The sequence below is a fragment of the Mastomys coucha genome, unplaced genomic scaffold (genome assembly GCF_008632895.1).
Source record: "Mastomys coucha isolate ucsf_1 unplaced genomic scaffold, UCSF_Mcou_1 pScaffold20, whole genome shotgun sequence".
Taxonomy (NCBI): Eukaryota; Metazoa; Chordata; class Mammalia; order Rodentia; family Muridae; genus Mastomys; species Mastomys coucha.
This window is the reverse complement of record NW_022196903.1, coordinates 128,754,136-128,767,032: the sequence shown is the minus strand read 5'-3', so window position 1 is coordinate 128,767,032 and position 12,897 is coordinate 128,754,136. Positions and strand designations below refer to the sequence as shown.

Sequence of the window (12,897 nt, the reverse complement as noted above, 5' to 3'; positions counted from 1 at the left end):
TGTGTGTGGGGTGTGTGGGTGTGTGTGCGTGTGTGTAGGGGTGGGGGGGTATATGAGGGGGTGTGTGGAGTGGGGTGGGTGTGGTCCATGCACACATCGGATCCTCACCTTATTCTTTGAGAGAGCGCTCACTGGGTTAGCTGGACTGGCTGGCCAGAGAGGTCCAAGGATCTGGGATCCTGCCTTTCCAGCACTGGGATTACGGATTCTTGCATCTGTGCCCAGTTCTTACGTGAGTGCTGGGGATCTGAACTCTGGCCCTCATGATTGTATGGCTGGTACTTCACCCAAGGAGCTGCCTCTCCAGTCCTGAGAAGTTCCTTAGTCAAGTCAAGCTGGTACTTAACTATGATAGGGGGAAGTGGATGAGACACAGCAACAGGGAGACTGTGAAAAACAGACCAAAACAAAACCCCCAAAACAACAGTTTGAGAGACTAGTCTTAGTTTTGGGGTGGACAAGACAGAAACTTTGAAGCCTAAAGCATGAAGACTTGAAACAGAGAAGTTAAAAAAAGAAGAGGATTTTAATAAATTTCCCAGGGACACCTGGATAGTGCTTTTCTTTCAGGTAATGTTTGAAGCAATTAGGAAGGTCCTTTTTATTTTTAACTTTAAAATTGATTGCATTGACTGTGTCTGTGTATAATTTTGCATACATATACATAGCAGGGCATGTGGACTTCAGAGGACTTCTGGTCAGTTCTGGCCTACCACATGGTAGTCCTAGGGCTCAAACCCAGGCAGTTTGGCTTGGTGGCAAGCACCTTTACAAGCAAGCCACCCTATTCCTGTCACTAAAAGGATTAGTTACCCAGTTATTACAACCATTCACTTCTTTTGTTTGGTCTGTGCACATGGGTATATAAGTGATGATGAGTTTGAGGACAGTGTAACCTAAGCAAAACTAAACAAGTAGATAATGCTTACTCAGTTTGTGGTAATTTCCTAAATGTGGCAAATGTTAAAATTAAGAGCTGAATTTCTTTTTTTTTTTTTAAAGATTTATTTTTATTTATTTTATGTGTATGAGTACACTGTAGCTGTACAGATGGCCATGAGTTATCATGTGTATGGCTGCTGGGAATTGAACTTAGGACCTCTGCTGGCCCCGCTCGCTCCGGCATAATTCACTGTAGCTGTCTTCAGACGCACCAGAAGAGGGCATCAGATCTCATTACGGGTGGTTGTGAGCCACCATGTGGTTGCTGGGATCCGAACTCAGGACCTTCAGAAGAGCAGTCAGTGCTCTTACCTGCTGAGCCATCTCTCCAGCCCTAAGAGCTGAATTTCTAACTGGGTATGGGCATATACCTGTAAACCCAATACCAGGAGACAAGGGCAGAAGGATCTTTAATTGGAGTCTAGCCTGGGCTACATAGCAAGACTATTCTGAGTCCTATATTAAAAGAAATTAACCTGCCCCCTTTCATAAACTAAGAGTAAAAACGGCAAGGTTAGAGAAATGACTCGGTAGGTGACTCAGTCAGCACAGGTGTGTGGGGATGAGTTTGGATCGCTAGCGCTCAAGGCAAAAGCTGGAGCCGGCTGACTGGATGCCTAGCCAAGTCAGTTAGTTCTAGGTTTGGTGAAGAAGTGATGGTCACAGAAAACAAAGAGAGTGATCGCAGAGAAGATGCATCATCAGCCTCTGGCAATTTTCTGGAGTTGGTTCTGCATGTTGATCCCAGGAATGAACTTGAATTGTCAGGAAGGCCTTTACACACTTAACTAAGCCACTTTAAATTCTTGACTTGGGGCAATCCAAATGCCCTTCAATCATCTGAATTTATGTTTAAAGAATAAATTTAGCAGTCTGTATACAAATGTATTTTTATTTTTCCTATAAAATGGCAAAACATTTGCAAGCTGGTTCTTGTGGTCAGCATTCAGTTGTGTTTCTTAGATATCTCTGCAATATGCTATTAGGAGTTGTGTGAATGGCTTCCGGAAGGCAGACACCTAGTCTCAAAGAGAAATAAATGCCTTTTCTGTGTTCTTCCCACTGCCCTGTGGTAGCAGTCCGCACATGCTCTACAGAGCTGGTATCTTCAGTTCAGTCCAAATAGATTTTTAAGGAGAGAAGCAAGGGGGGATGGGAGGACTTCCTGTCTTAGTGTAAATATGGGTTCCTAGAATCCTGGCAGTGTGTAGAGCCGCAGCAGTCCAATCAGGAAGAAGTCTGCAAGGTAGGTCTGGTTCTGCAAATGCTAACTGAAAGCCTCTGCAACAATCGGTTCTTTTCCTTTTCTTTAGTCAGCAGGGTCCCATGGTGACGGGTTTTGAAAGCAATAGTCCCCTTCAGCAGTTACCTAGCACCATGGCAACCAGGACGTCAGCAAAGCAGGATAGACCCACACAAAACAGCTGCAACCAGGCTTCTATCCTGCTTCCAGTTCAGCTCTGCCTGAGGCCCACTGATGGAGCTAAACACATCTAGGCTTGTTCACCCCAGCATTCCTGTGTGCTGAGGGGATTTCCCCATAAGCAGAGAGATGTAGGAACATATAGTAAACTATGTCTTGAACCTCCACCCCTGTAAAAAGAAAAACATAAGAGTATGCTGAAGGGGTAACAGTAAGTTGCAGGATAGGGGCTAGAAAGCAGAAGGTGACAGTAGAGACAGCTAGAGCCCTAGATATATGGGGTGGTTTATATTCAGATACAAAATCAGGGGAAAGCTTTAACAAATATTTTTATTCACCTGAAATAGACTAATGGCTTTAAGGACTGCAATGCTGTCCGTGGTGCTGAACACTCCATTGACCAGATGTGCTCTAAGGGTGCCCCCAAGATAGATTAAGGGACACATTGGCACATCCAGATGCTGATAATAGAAAGAGGCTGAGGAATTGGAAAGAAGGCATGATTTTCTTCCCGTAGGAAGCAACTCGGAAAGCGCAGGATAAAATTACCAGATTGAGAAGAGAAAGTGAGGGAAGCCAGAGGTCTGTGTGCCCGAGTCTTTCCCTTTTCATATGGAGATTATCAGATCAGAGCCAATCAGGTCAGAGATTTCTGCTGCTTTGCTCCTGAAAAGAGGAGTGGGGGAAGGGAGAGAGAAGATGGCCACATTTTCCCCCCCAAGCCACATGATCCGTTTCCCATGTGACACATTCCAGAGCCGTGGAAAGGAGAAGGGAGGGGCACTGAGACAGTGGGGCTGGGGGTTGGAAGATGGTTTAGCAGTGAACCTTCACAGCGTCATCTTCTCTTTCTACCAGGAAGCAGGCTGAGGGCTGAGGGAAGGCAGAGGGGAGATATGAATGTGTTCCGAAGGTTTCCTGGTGGCTCCTGGCATCCTGCAAAGTCCTGTCTGCGAGCTGTCCCTGACCAAGAAGACCCACGGAGCCTGTCTCTGAAATCCAGTCCCAATGAAGGTATGCGCTCCAGCTCCTCTGTCACAGCTGAAACGTGGCTCAGAGGGACAATACCGTCTCTTTCTATTTCTTTTTTCCAGGAAATTTGGAGATTTTTGTCTTGGTTTAGATGCTTGTTAGGGGTGCTAGATTCGTTACAGGTTCAGAAAAGATGTCTAGATAGTTCTGTAAAATAAATACTTCTCCATAGTAAGCTCCTATTGAGGACAACAAAATTGGTTGAAAATCGTGTATAGTAATTGGTAATAAAACCATAAACCCGTTGGTGAAAGGATTTCTCCCTGTTTAATCCTAGAAGAGGGAGGATCATTACTCAGAAGAGCTAGATCTCATTGTCACTATAAGAAAATCCTGTCTCATCCCTTTGAGCTGCTGCTCTGTGAGCGTGTCCCCAGAGGTTATGGCTGTAGCTTAGGAGCCTGAGTGGGAGTCCCGCCATTCCCCTGCGATTCCTTTGTGCTCTTAGCTCACCCTTCTTCTGATGGCCCCAATACCAAGAGCACCAGTGATTGTTGCTGAGCTCTGTGTTAGGACACTAGACTGCCACAGAATTCCACACGTTATGGAAAGCCTTAGGGAAGCTCTCACAGAAATCTGCCAAATTTAAAAGGCTACCTACCGTCTGCCAAACACTCCTCTTGGTTTCTTTAAGTTCTTCTACTCAGGTCAAAGAGAAGACCTAGCAAATTCACATTTAATTTCATTTAATAGGTACTTGAAAAAGTTCTTGGTATGTGCAAGCAATCATTCCAAGCATGTAAGTAATCATACAGATTGTAATTTAGAGATAAACTCAGGCATAGAGGAGTTCAACTATTCTAGGGTAACTTAGGTAGCACATAATAGAATACGAATTGAATCCCAAGACTCTGAATCTTAAAGTCCTTGTTCTCAGTCACTGAGCTGTATTGCTTGCCCGCTTGTGTTATCTCAAATGATGTCAATAGTCTACTGGGCTACAAATTTTGTTCAGCTGACGCTACAAGAAGATTGAGTCAGCTTGCCTGGCTAAAACAGATCCCAAGTGAAATCTATATTTAATTTTGAATTATCCCAATAGTCATGTTCTGTACCCCAAATAGCCCAGTAAGTAATTGCCTCTTGTGCTGCATAGATATCTAGTAGTAAAACGTGGTGTTACTATGTTGATCACTGATGTCTAAAAAAAAAAGATAAATCTGGAATTATGTTTTGGTGGGCTTTTTAAATCAAACCTAGAAATATTCTCCCATTCTTGGAACCTAGTAACAAGCCCACCATAGGCATCTGAGTCTCAAAAGAAATTAATATATCAAGACAGGTGAGATGGCTCATGCCTGTAATCGGCCTTTGGGAAGGACGAGTGCCACATATTTGAAGCCTGCCTGGGCCTTAGAGTTAGTCTCAAAAAGAGACTTAGAAATTACGCATGTTAACTATGATGCCTGACTGAGTTTGATGTTTCAAAATAATATGCTTTTAAAACAAAGATCTCTTTGCAAATTATTTTTAGACAGACTTTCTCTGTGTAGCCCTGACTGTTCTGGAACTCACTCTATAGACCAGGCTGGCCTCGAACTCAGAGATCCACCTGCCTTTATCTCCTGAGTGCTGGGATTAAAGGTGTGTGCCACCACAGACAGGCCTTATTTTAGGTTTTTAAGGATAAAAAAAATTTACTAATACTTTTAAATAAATTTAAGGATTTCTGAGGCTTGGGAGATGGCCCAGTGTATAAAGTGCTTGGCAGGTGTGAGGATCTGAGTTTGGATATTCATCACTGAAATTTAAAAAAATTGAGTGTGGCTATGTGTACGGGTAATCTCAGCACTGGGATGCAGAGGTGGGAGGGCCTCGGGGGCTTGTCAAGCTTTACCTCTGGCCTGAACAGGCATGAACTCACACATGTACACATACAGACCCACACATGGAGTTTCTGAGATAAAAGGACTTCCTTACCATGAGTGGTAGAGCAATGCCTGCAATCCCAGGTGAGGACTGAGTAGTCAAAGTAGGTGGACCACCAGGAGTTCAAGGGTAGCTTAGGCTACAGAGTGAGCCTCTGTCTTAAAAAGGAAAGGTAGAAGATCTTCCCTTGATCCTGTGTGGGTTTCCTCTGGCCTCTGATGGTAGAAGATGCCCAATTTCATCCCCACAGGCTGTAGGGAATTGAAAGAGGTGCTAGGTCTAAAATATAAAGTGGAAAGATTTGCAGACTTTTTCTTCCAAAACATTCTGTTTCCTCTGGCAGTTCATCACAGAGCACTTTGAACAGTGGTTGTGTCCACAGTGACAGACACATTTCTCTGGGACAGCTAACCTGAAATGTGGTAAGCTCTCAGGACACATGTGGGGTGTACCACGGGAAGACCCAAGACTCTCAGCAGAATTCTACTGGAACCAGTTTTGGGGCCTATGTCTGTTCTTTTTGTTTATCTGGTTAGTTTGTTTTTGACACAGGGTTTCACGCAGCCTAGGTTGACTTTAACTTGCTGTATAGTTGGCTTGGGCCGTGAACTGATCCTCTTAGTTTCCCCTTCCTAATCTTGGGATTTCAGGCTTTTACCAGCATGCTTTAAAAAGAATATATTTACATATTAGATTAATAAAAATATAGTTCTCAAAAATTGGAAAACTAGGGACTGGAAAGATGGCTTGGTGGTTGAGAGCACTACTTGCTCTTCCACAGGACCCAGGTTCAATTCCCAGGATTCTCATGGTGGTTCACAACCATCTATAACTCCAGTTTCATGAGATACGATGCCTTTTTCTGGACTCTGAGAGTAACTAAGCATGAAAGTAATGCACAGGCATACATGCTGGCACACATGCTGGCACACATGCTGGCACACATGCTGGCATACATGCTGGCAAAATTCCACAATTTTTTTTTAAGTAAATTGGGAAAAAGTAGGGTACTAAGCAAGAGCAGCTGTTAAAATCCTGATGTATTTCTTGCTCTTTTTCAGTGTGTATCACTAAAAGCAGGCATTTGTTGAGATCTTGCTCTGTTCTACATACTGTTTTTGGTTCCTTTCTTTGTTGTTATTTTTTAAGTATGTGTGTGTGTGTGCGCATGCGTGTGCATGCTTGCCATTGGAAGCCAGAAAAGGGTGTTGGATAACTCAGAGCTAGAGATGGACTCCATATCTTCCTGTCTCTACCTCTCAAGTGCTGGAATTATGGGCATGCGGCACACACCTGGCTTAGCCGTTTTTTTATATACTTCATTCTGACAACAGACCAGGTAGTTACTGTCATTTTAGTGATGAGAACAATAAGCAGAAAGATAATTAACTTTCTAGAAACCACACAGATTGTGAGTTGAAACCCAGACAGCCTGCCTCTGGAGCACTGTCTCACCACAGTTAGCATTTGGGGCAGATAATTCTTTGACACTCATTGTAGAATATTTAGCAACATCCTTGGATTCTGCTTTCCAGATTCCAGTAGCATTTGAATCCAGTGTCTGTAGACACTACTGTATGTCTCCTGGGAGGTAAAGTTTCTACCTAAGAACCAGTGGTCTTGAGCCCCAGCACTCAACCCCTGGCCTCCATAACCTCTTCCCATCTGAAATGTACATAGTGTGCCCAAGGGGTGGCTCGCTGGGCCCCTCAGAGTGGAAGGGAAAAACAGACTCTTGTAAAAGCCAGGCTTGGATACACACTTGTAAGCTCAGGATTTGAGAGGTAGAGGCAGAAGGATTAGGAGTTTAGGGTCATCCATGGCTACATTTCAAATTTCAGGCTAGCATGGACTAGGAACCCTTGTCTTGATAAACAAGATACAAAAACTTAAAAAATAATAGAAGAGAGGAGCTTGGGGGTCTCAGTCAAATAAAGCACTTGCTTTGTGAGCAGGAGGGCCTGGGATGTTACTCCCTAGCACCTGTGTAATGCTGGCCATGGTGAGAGCGCTGGGTATCGTGGATGGAATGCCGGTGCTGGGGAGGTAGAGACACGAGGGGCTTGCTGGCCAGCCATTTTAACTTCATTAATGAGTGACTGTCACAAAGGAGCTAGACAGCATTCCTGAGAGAGACACCTGAGATTGTCCTGCTTCCACACACACATACGTGTCCACATTAGAATTAAGAAAGGATGTACAACAACAGAGAAGGAAATAGGAAATAGGAGGGGAAAGACCGTTTTGGAGCCCCTTCTCTCTGGGTGTGCCAGGTGGATGAAGCCAGGGGCAGGGTAGGGGCAGGTGAAGTGTGCTAGTGTTGCCTGTGATGGACCAGAGTCAGATGTCTTCCAGAGCTGTCTCCACTTTAGTACTTTCCTTTGGTACACCTCAGGGGTCTTTTTTGCCGTAGCTTCGCATGGGCAGGTGGTCTCACTCTCTCAAGAGTCTCCTTTGGTGGCTCTTGCTCTAGCTGGCAAGTGTAGGGAGGCAGCCACAGCCCCGAGATCCGTACAGGCAGACCTGTCGTCATACTCCAGAGACCTCAGACATCCGTCACCCTCCTAGAGGTGTAGTTGTGCACATGATAGTACTGGAGCTGCAGGGTTCCCAGAGTCAAAAACAGGTCCTCATGGCACATACTCAGTCCATAAATTGACCCACAGACTGAGCTTGGACTCAGGTGTACCAAACTACAAAGTGATTCTTGACTGATGAGGTCAGCACCTAGCTATTCAAGGGAGCTACCACCCCTTGTAGGGCCCACTGCCCGAGCACATCCTTGTGTGCCTCAGCTGCCCTGTTCTTCACATTTGCATCCCTTGGATGTCTCAGATCTGGGGGAAGTGCCTCCTACCTTGACTGTCAGTCCTCAGGTCCCTGGGCAGCTCTGTTCTTTTCGCTGAGTTTCTCTTGCATTCAGTTCAGCTGCCCTTCACACCCTTGGTGAGCCCCCATGCTTTTCCTTTGCAGTCAGTGTTTATAGGATAAACTCTTCTGCACACACCACAATGCAGCTCCCAGTCCTCTACCCTCCTTCCCTACCAGTCTAGCAGAGCCTTGTAATCTGAAGGGCTCTCATTGTTTCCTTTTCTTAAAGATTATTTTTATTCCTGTCTGTATGTGTATGTATTTTCACAAACAGGTGGACAGAAGAGGGCGTCTGATTTCCTGTAGCTAGAGGTACAGGTAGTTATGAGCTGCCAGACGTGGGTACTGAGAACAGAACTTTGGTCTGCAAGAACAGCAGTTGTGCAGCAAGCGTTCTTAACTGCAGAGCCACCCATCTCTCCAGCTCCCATCCATGCGCCTAATTTTGCCTTTTTCTGTACTGTCAGCATCGCGTCTTTCCTGGTTAGCTTTTTGTTGTTGTGATAAAACCTTCTGATCAAAAGAAGTTTAAGGGAGGAAAGGGTTTAATACAACATACAAGTTAGATAGAGTCCATCACAGAGGGAAGTCAGGGCAGGAGTTCAAGCAAGATCTTGAACGAGAAAGACTGCTTACTGCTAGCTTGCAGACCCATGCTTATTAGCCAGCTTTCTCATACAGCCCAGGAAGTCCTGACCAAGGAATAGTGCCTCCCACAGTGGGCGGGGCTTTCCCACCTCAATTAATAATCAAGATAGTCCCACAGTCATACCCACAGGCCAATCTGATCTGGGCGTTCTCCTCAATTGAAACTCCCTTCTGAGGTTGTGTCAACTTCCCAGAGTTAACTAGGGTGCCTGCCATCTAGAAGTCCTTGCCAGTCCCAGTATCCTCAGGCTCCACTGGCTCCTTTGAGAAGTTTCCGTTTCGGCTCCAGCAACCTTCCATCCATTTTTAGTTGCTTTGTACAGCTGGCAAGAAATGGGAATTTAATTTCATCCTTTTTCTTGCAGATAATTCTGTTTTTCCAGTACCATTTATTGAAAAGGCAGTCTCTTCTCTGACATGTGCCCTGAGCACCTTTGTACAAAATCAGTTGGGTTTAGTTGTAAAGTTTACTTGTAGGCATGTGTGTGTTTAATGCTCGTTTACATTTTTAAGTACACTTATTTTGGGGTGTTGCTGTGCATGCCATGGAAGGAATGTGGAAGGGACTCTGACAGTTCTCTCCTTCTACTCTGGGTTCCAGGGATGGTGCCCTCACCCCTCCCTTCTGTGTGTGTGTGTGTGTGTGTGTGTGTGTGTGTGCACATGTGTTATAATGCCAATGCCATGCTGACTTGATTAATACAACTTGGCTTTGGCTACTTGGGAACTTTTGTGATTTGATATAAATTTTGATTTTTCCCCCTAACTCTATAAAGAATATCATTGGTATTTTGATAGAGGTTGTGTTGAATCTGTAGATCACTTTGAGCATTATGAACTTCTAACAATTCTGATTCTTCCTATCTGTGAACACAAAGTATTCTTTTCCTTTTCCCCTTTCCCTTTCTCTTCCTCATCCCACCCCTCCCTCCTTCTGTCCTTCCTTTTGTGCTTCCTAGTCTCTTTATTTCTTTGACCAGTATTTTACTGTTTTCTGTGTGTCATTCTTTCACATCTTTGACCACACTTATTCTTAGCTATTGTTTTGCAGCCCTCATAACTAAGGTTGCTTTCTTGAATTTAGCTTAGATGGTTTGCTAATAGTGTATATAAAGTAACTGGGCTTTTCTGTGTTGATTTTGAACCCTGCAGCTTTGTTGAATTGGCTCATTGGTTCAAATAGTTTGCAGGGAAACTTAGTTCTTCCAATAAGAGTATATTATCAGCAAGCTGACAGTTTGGCTGGCTCTTTGGTGCATTGGTGTGCCCTTCTTCCTCTCCTTTGCTTGAGACTTTCAGTGTTTCACTCAATATTTTTAAAATATAGTCAATATGATTTTAGGTTTGTCTATCACTTGTTGAGACTGTTTTGTGGCTTATTGCATGTCTGTCCTGGAGAGTCTCTGTCAGTCTCTCTCTCTTTCTCTCTTTCTCTCTCTCTCTGATTCCCTTGCTCTATCTTACTTTCTCCATATGCATTTATTTATTATTTATTTATTTATTTATTTAGGCAGAGTCTCACTATGCAGCCCTGCCTGGCCTGGCTCATAACTCACTGTGTAGACCTGGATGGCCTCCAATTTACAGAGCTCCATCTGCTTCTGACTCCCAAGTGCTAGGATTGAAGGCATGTAACACCATGCTCATTTTATGTTAAACTGGAAAAAAATTTGCATAAGATCTTAGGTTCAATCCCTAGTTCTACAAAAGAAAATTAGTTAATTAATTCTCCATCTGAGAATGCTCACAAATTACTCTGTGGTTAGTTTCTGGGGCCCTCTTCTGACCATGGGTGAACCATGATTCCCTGAGTATTTTCCTGGCTCCCCAAGACTCTTCAATATGCTAATAGAGCTCTGCATAGCTGCTAGATCATCAGCCAAGTTCTTTGTTGTTGTTTCCCAGAAGTTCTGCTTGACAATTTTTATTTGTTATTGTCTTGGAAGAGGTGGTATTCATGTGTCATGGCCACGTGTGGAGCAGAGGACTTCTCGGACTTGGTTCTCTCCTTTCCCCTTTACTCCAGTTCTGACAATGGAACTCAAGTATCCAGGCTTTCAAGTAAAACACCTTAACCTGCTAAGCCATATTGCTGCACCCCTGCCCCCAGTTCCCAAAAGTTCTTACTGCTTGTTCATGTGAGTGGGCTGCACATTGAAAGGTTAGCTATCTGTCCTTGTCTTCATGCTCTGGCATGGTTTGTACTGTGTCATTATAGTTCAGACTGTTTCAGCACTAGATGGCTGCCTGAGCCTGGGTTTACTCGAGTCCATAGTCTTGTACATTGCCACGGTTTTAGCACTAGAGGGCAATCCAAGGGCAGATCTGCCTGAAATACACAGTTGGTGTATTGTTCATCATGAGACACCTAGAAACAGATGACCCTTCCCTCAGTGTTTGGGGTGGAGGGATGTCCACATGCTTCATCCTCAGCCCCTGGCCTGTGGTCCAGCACTGTACAGTTTGGCTGAATTCTGGGCAAAATCACTGTCAAGGTGCTATCCCCAGGCTCCTGTACTCACTAACGCTGCAACACTGCCCAGCCTGCCAAGACCAGTGTATCACACATACACCCACGCTGAGGCCCTAGAGACCAGGACCCAACACTGCCCAGCCTGCCCAAGACCAGTGTATCACACATACACCCGCGCTGGGGCTCTAGAGACCCGGACTGTTTAAAAAAAAGTGCTCTTTAAAAAGGAGTTAGATTTTAGCCACGTGGTAGTGGCAGTGGCTCACGTCTTTAATTCCAGCACTTGGGAGACAGGTAGATGGATATCTAAGTGTGAGGCCAGCCTGGTCTACAGCTCGAGTTCCAGGGCTACACAGAGAAACCTTGTCTCAAAAAAACTAAACTAAACAAACAAACAAAAGAATAAATTTTAACAAAGTATTTATGTCTTTAAACTTTAAAAATGTTTATTATTCTATGATGTATGGGAGTGTGCATCCATAGTGTGCATGTGGGAATCAGAGGCTAACTCTTAGGAGCTGTTTCTCTCTTCATATGGGTTCTGAGGATCTAACTCAGCTTCTCAGGTCTGCAGTGCTATGTAGACCAGGCTGGCCTTCAACTCACAGTGGAGCTAAGTGCTGGGATTGCAAGCTTCTGCCAGCACAGCTATGGGAGACCTTGACTGTAAAAGAATGATGTTGTAGTTAGGAGAGATCCTGGAGGGATATAAGCCTGGCCTCCTAAAATCATGTCAAATACACAGACCTTGTCTGGTATTTTAGAGTATACGTGGTGGTTAGTTTTGATTATCACGAGTGATTAAAAAACAAATATTATCCATTCCTAAATCTTTAAAACCATATCTGGTATCATGTACTATAGTGATCACATTAACCTTAGTCCTGTAGTTTGGGCTTGTTGATAAATGGCTTTTGTGAAGGGTATTGGGTACCACCTTTTTTTTTTTTAATTAGAGAACTCACAGAGTCCATTTGTATTGCCCGTATATGCATGGTTGTGGGGCCCTCCAGTCATCCTACCAGGGATCACACCCCAAAGAAAACTGAGTGCCTCCCTTGTCCACCATCAACTGTCAGTAACTCCTCAGCTAGGGATGCATAGATCATGAGTCTCAATTAAACATGTGCCTCTGTAGATAGATAAGAGGCTGTGGGGAATAACTTTATATTCCTATTTTTGAATGAGGAGTCCAGAAAGACCCCCAAGTACAGCTCATATGGCCCTCTGGATTCAGATCAGGCCCCTGTGGTCTCCTGAGCATGAAGCTTACCTAGTTCCACTGTATGACCTAGGGCAAAACTTCAGGCTCTGTTCACTTGTGAGATAGGCTAGTGGATCTTTTCACTTGTGAGACAGGCTAGTGATACCAGCTAGCTGAGAGGATTCCACACAGGCCATCCTTGATTACAGGAGGCATTAACTGTAGGTGACATACATACGCTGTCACAGTCCCACTGTAACTGTAGGTTATATACATATGCTGTCACAGTCTCACTGTAACTGTAGGTTATATACATACGCTGTCACAGTCCCACTGTAACTGTAGGTGACATACGCTGTCACAGTCCCACTGTAACTGTAGGTTATATACATACGCTGTCACAGTCCCGCTGTAACTGTAGGTTATATACATATG

At 44.3% G+C, this 12,897-nt stretch overlaps 1 protein-coding gene across 6 annotated transcripts in view; it reads left to right on the top strand.

The window, feature by feature from the left end:
* Gpr19 (G protein-coupled receptor 19) overlaps positions 1-12,897 on the top strand; it is a 26,659-nt gene that overhangs the window by 6,671 nt on the left and 7,091 nt on the right. For 3 of the 6 annotated variants that reach the window (XR_004122352.1, XM_031383643.1, XM_031383645.1), the window contains exon 3: positions 3,224-3,379. The gene's annotated coding sequence lies outside the window, so the exon portion shown is untranslated. Of the gene's footprint in view, positions 1-2,882; positions 3,380-5,516; positions 5,689-12,897 lie in introns of those variants that run through there. The other 3 variants (XM_031383644.1, XM_031383646.1, XM_031383647.1) reach the window with 2 other exon arrangements.